This window comes from Microtus pennsylvanicus, chromosome 2, assembly GCF_037038515.1.
Source record: "Microtus pennsylvanicus isolate mMicPen1 chromosome 2, mMicPen1.hap1, whole genome shotgun sequence".
In the NCBI taxonomy this organism is placed as follows: domain Eukaryota; kingdom Metazoa; phylum Chordata; class Mammalia; order Rodentia; family Cricetidae; genus Microtus; species Microtus pennsylvanicus.
The window spans coordinates 20,377,748-20,383,878 of record NC_134580.1 but is presented as its reverse complement, the minus strand read 5'-3'; the positions used below and the strand labels follow the sequence as shown (position 1 = coordinate 20,383,878).

The 6,131-nt window shown below is 39.6% G+C and overlaps 1 pseudogene; it reads right to left on the bottom strand.

The window, feature by feature from the left end:
- Window positions 1-1,579: 1,579 nt before the first annotated feature.
- On the bottom strand, window positions 1,580-4,791 carry LOC142844083 (axin interactor, dorsalization-associated protein-like; annotated as a pseudogene).
- Window positions 4,792-6,131: the final 1,340 nt, after the last annotated feature.

Here is a 6,131-nt window from a genome sequence, read left to right as displayed (position 1 = left end):
GCACATCTGGGATGTGCTTCATTTTTCAGCAAAATGTTTGCAAGAATAAGTAAATGCATGGCCATTAGGTGAGAGGATTATGGTTGGGCAATAAGCATCTTCTTAAAATTACATCTGTAATAATGAACATAGTCCAACATTAGTGTGAATTCTAAGGCTCTAGAGATCACAGAATCCTTGTACTTAAAGATAGCACCAAGGAAATTAGGAATGTTAAACCCAGAGGATTGTCTCCTCAACATAGGAAATGTAGACCTGTTTTCCATCCAGAAGACTCAGAGCAGATGGAGTTTATAGCCTGGTGATCTCTGCTATCTGTAGTAGAGGTCTCCAGACTATTACATTTATCCCAGACTCTTCCTCTGTAGACCTTTGTCTTGAACATTGCTTCACAGTCAATAATCCATCCTTATGGAAGATGTAACATGTAGCTTGGTGAGCTCTGTGATAACTTAGATCACACCATATTGCCCTTTAGGCCCTTAAGCTACTTAACGGACTTTAAAATTCTTCAGTAGTTCAGATGACAGACTCATTAGTATCTGTAGGATAATTTGGTTTAAAGATCATCATTGTAAAATTCACTCTTAGAGTCAAATACTTAAGGTGAGGACTCCCTCCTCTAGCGAGGTATACATTAGTGTTTTCTGACAATGGAAGCCACTGTCTTTGTTCCCACTCCCCAGTCCCACTTTTCAGAATACTTGTAAATGTCCTTAACAAACTAATATCAAAGCTTTATCACTTTAGAGGAAATGACTGGTCCTGACAGACATAAATGCCTTCTTTGTCTGTCACTTGAGATTGTACATATTCAAATATAAAGTATAAGCATAATAGAACCATTTTAGCCAATAGCTTACCAGCGTAGACAACATGCAGCAGACTGCGCATGCACACAGGCAGAACAGCCCCTCCCCATATACACAGCATGCATCTGTTTCCATGAAAGCAATTGTGTTCATGAAACACTTTATGGGGAAAAATGTTTACTCTAGTAAAAGAACACAGGGAAATCCAGAGGCAGACATTAGCACAGAGAAACAGCAAGAGTAGTCACGGGCATTATTTTCTGCCCCAGGAATTTGAGTCATGTTTTCAAACCATGAAAATTTAAGAGCAAAAGTTTATAGTTCTACTCAATGGAAAAAAAAATTGAGACTCAGCATACAAAGACAGCAGACTTGGTGACAGAGGTAAAAAAGTTGGACTTGGGACTGACTCTTGCCACCATAACAAACATGTCTCCACAGAGAGCATTGCTGTACTGTTCTAGAACCTGGGTTCGAAAAATCGGCAGTAAAGTGCAAGGTAGCATGCTCAACATAAGTAAACCCTAGAGGTGACATGGCAGGCAGTCCTGGAACACTGAAGTTTCTGCCAGCATAAGGATACCTTAATATCTATGAAGTAAAGTTATAGCCTTTGTCTATAAGACACCAGATATTAATTATTTTATGTTTTCATGTGCAACGATGCTTCTGTCATCATCCTCTTTCTTTTCCTCCTTTTCCTTTTCTTCTTGTTCATACATACACATGTTGAACACATATTTATATTGAATACTGTATAAAACAGTCTAGGGCTGGACTTCGTCAACAGTCTCTAGTTTTCTAATGCTTCTTCTAAAGGGTTTGTAGGGAGCGATAAATGACTGCGTTTGTCCAGATAGTCTTCTTGCTATTATGAACGTCTGTAAAACAGAAAGCGTAGAAAAGCAAAAAAGTAGTAAGGAAAGTGTTTAGTATCAGGAAGGGAGAGAGAAAGCATAGATTATAAACAGGAGAGGAAGTGTTGAGGGGTAAGCTGGAGGGATGAAAGGATTTTGTCTTTCCTTCTAATACAGTGTGTCAGTTGGAGGCACTGAGACTGGGGATGCTCTCTTCTTCATAGCCACTCAGGGACCTATATCTGCTGTTTCATACTTTGAAACTGGAGTTCCATGCAGGTGTCAGATACACTACCTGAATCCTGGGTACCAGCCTCAGGTTCAGTTCATTGGAAGAACAGCACCCATTCTTAACTACAGAGCCATTACTCCAGGCCCAAAGACACTATTAAGAGAAAGAAATCTGGCACTAAGGGCTGCTATAATCAAGGGCAGAGTACTAGCTTTGAATGTGAAAGACCCAAGGTTTCATCCAACATGTAAAAAAATTTAAAAAGAAAATCACATTAGAAGATATCCATCTGGTACTGACAAACCTCTTTTTAGACTTGTAATGTTTGAACCCAAAGAAGACAGCCATACCTTTGGTTAATCATTTAACATGTTTCTGGATCTCAGTATCCACATTAAAATGAACATATGTATCTTATTTTCTTGAAGCCACAGGAGTATCTTATATAGGAATTAAATCTACGCCATTCAAATCCTTCACGCTGACTGTAATGTACTGCCCGGCATCTTTCAAACCGATTTTCTCAATTCTGATGGTGAGTAATGTCATCCCTGGTTCTGACTGCAATCGTAGCAATAAAGTACCAGGAACTCTGGCAGAAAAAGAATCAGAGGGGCCTATTCCAGCACCACCTTCTTATCTCCTTCAGATTTCAAATTTCATCTTTATGGGATAGGCCGAACATCAAATGGGAATTCTTTATTATATGTAAGGATATTCTTCAGGATTGGTTTTAGCTTCTTCAGGTCCTCCAGTCTAAGTTCTTCTTCGGACTGTGTAGACTGTAATGCTGTGCTTCACAATTCTAAAGATGTGGCGATTTTGCCTATGGTTTTCTTTTGCTATTCTGTGAATCAAAAATTATTATGTTGAGCTTGGGTCTCCTCCTGTAGGTGTCTTGCTAATATTTGATACTTTTCTATTGCCTCCACCAGCTAGCCCCAAGAGTCAAAGTCGGCGCCTCTCCTATGATTGGTGCCCCAGCACTGCAGCAGACTCCGGGTCACTCCCAATGTGGCTGGCCTCCATCCTTATCACCTCCCACCCCTACTAGCAAGGCTGGGCTCTAGGGTGCCATCCTTCCCAGGCTTGGCCATGACATTAACAAGTTCTGGAGGAACCACCAAGGTCACCACAGCCTCCCACACATTACAAATCTAAAAAGATGTTTACGAGCACTGAGTTTTTGCCTTCATGGAGATGGATGAACTCAAACTTGGGCCAATTGTAAAAGAATTATATAATAAACCCACTGACTTTAAAAGAAAAAATTACTATTATTGACCAAGAAACTACTTTATCCCCTAGTGACACAATTCCTCTGAGAAGGCCACACCTACTGCCACAAAACCTTACCTACTAAGCTTCCTCAAGTGATGCCACTGCCTGGCATCAAATGTGTGAGTATTTGGGGCCATTCTTATGCAAACCACCACTCTTGGTATAAGTTAAAGTCATGTCATACACACTTCTTCCTCAAGACTCAGACCAGTCCTTTTCTCTATCAAGATTTAAAAAAAAAAAAAAACATGTCTTTAGAAACTCAGACATCCAAGAATGCTATTAGTGCATGCCTATCTTTCTTGGCATATCACCAGTAATGAGCTACATGCTAAACATATAGACAATGGGTAGGATAAAGGAGATTGTAGTTACAGGAAACAGAAACCACTCAATACATTTTAAACATCCCTTAGTTTGGTAATGGAATCAGAAGTTTACAAATTTTGGAAGACCTAGAAAAATAGACTGAGGCAGGTCCTCCTGAAAGAACAAATCCAAGATCAATACTACTGCACTGAGCTACAAGGAAATGACAATTCTTAGAACAATCAGAAATACATTAAAACTAACTGTGGCCCAAAAACTAGCTGTTGTGGCCAGAGAAGAAAAACTGACTTACCCCACATCTCAGACAATTTTGAAGATTATAACTAGAGTAAGTATAAAGGCTTGTGTTGGGCAACAGTACTGCTGGTTGGCCGTGTCTCTGCAGAGCTACGTTCTAGGGAAGAGGTTAGCAGACTATGTTCCCCAGGCCATAGCCAGGAAGAAACCATAGCCACATTTTATATATGTAATACCTTCTTTTGAGTGGCAGAGTTTTGTACCTGTGACAACTTGTATGTAGCTTCTTATATCTGGCAAGTGTAATCTTTTCTCCTTTACAGAATCAGTGAGCCAATGTCTTGCCGAGACATCAGTGATTAACTGCTGTCATAAGAATAAAACCCCAAATAAATCTATAATTATACTGTGATGTCTGTCAGGAAAAATATCCAAAACACTAAAACAAAAATTCTTGTGTCTTTCCTACCATGGCAGTTCTAAAATGCAGAACCTAATTTTCACACACAACTTCAACTGGAAGAGAATTGAAAGCACAAAGTTGTAGCTATTGATTTGGTAAGTATCTCCAAAGATCCAAAGAAGTCCTATTCCAAGAGACTAAAAAAAAAATTGACAGAGCCTTAAGGAAAAAATTCTGTTGGGAGGTGTGAATGTACCGGAATAACAGAACTTTACAGGGAACCTTCTACAAGCCTGATCACTGACTGAATGTGCTCTGTGGGGTAAGGAGAATCAAAGTACAATCAGAGAATTACTAAGGGTTCCACACACAGAAAGCAAGGACCTTGGTTAGGAACAATATCATGTAGACTCTTGATGATATGAGCTAAGCATTCAGGGAATTTTAGCTGTTGGTTCCCCAGTGTATAGACAGAATGGGTCAAACCAAATCCGGAATAAGTGTCAGTTCCTGGAAGATGCAAATCAGTATGGTGGATATGGTTCAAACAAACCCCAACAGCTCCCACATGTTCCCTGGTGCTGCCAGGTTGTACCAGCGCATGGTGCACAACGGTGTTCTCAGGTCCCGAACTTGCATGTTTCACAATTCTGCTGTGCTGGGTTCTTAGTCTCAGTCATAACATAATTTATTAGCAGAATCATAAGAAGCTCAAGAAAGATTTTTATTGAAGTTTGAGAAAAAAATAAACAAAAGAGGAGCAGGCTGTTGGAGGGAAGGGGTTGTATATGAGGGAAACAGAAAGTCATGCCTTTTAAGTTAATTTCCAAGAAAGCAACCAGGCTCAGCAACAGAATCTGTATGGAGCTAGTCCGAGACAGTGAAAATGTCTAGACTGTAAGGCAGTCATTAGAAAATGGAAACAGAAGTTATATTTTGAGTTTGAAAAAATGGGGGGTGGTCAGGTGGTGGTGACACAAACCTTTACCAGGTAATCAAGAAGCAGAGGCAGGTGGATCTCTGTGAGTTCGAGACCAGCCTGGTCTACAAGAGCTAATTCCAGGGCAGGCGCCAAAATTACAGAGAAACCCTGTCTCGGAAAGGCAAAGGAAGAAAGAAAGAAAGAAAGAAAGAAAGAAAGAAAGAAAGAAAGAAAGAAAGAAAGAAAGAAAGAAAGAAAGAAAGAAAGAAAGGGGGCTGGTTTAAAAGCAAAAACTTCTAAGCAACCAATCGAGGGAGGGAAGGAGCATCATCTCATTCCTAGGTCCACTACTCCCTACAATCTCCTTCGAGTGTGTTCACGTACTTCAGCTTTCCTAAGTAATTGTGTTAACACTGAACACAGGAGATGATACAATGTAATGGATAATCTTTGGAGCTGTTTATAATGCCATATCTCCATCCAAGGTAGAAGGAAAACTCAAATTTTTATGACCAGAGGAAAGTAACTGTCCTTTAATGTGTCTCAAATAAGTCCTGGTACCTCCATCCTCTATCCTCTCATAGGGTATTTTAAATCTTAAAGAGGGGCAATACTGTTTCTTTTCCTTGTATATTAGCAGAGAAACAAGAGGTGGAGACTAAAGCTGATTATGAGGAAGGGGTCTATTCTTAATGACCTCCAAGGCATCTAATTGCTGTCTATTCATCTGCTATGCTTTTGAAATTAGCCTTACCAAAGAGGAGTCTGCACAGGATTGACACCCTGGCCCCATAGCCATTTTGTTCCTGAGCCTTTCAAGAAAGCACTGGCTTAAGTAGAGAAATAGCCTAATGGTCCTGCATGATTCCTAGCTACTTGATTTTATTGACTACGTGATCTAAAGCATTAGAGATGTTATATTTACAGTAATATTAATTTACCAAGCTGCAGTTACCTGGAGATTACTAAACTTGTTTTTTTTCATTTTTAAAAGAATTTATTCTTATTTTATATGTATGTCTTGGCTTCATTATGTATGTTCATCACATGTGTGCCT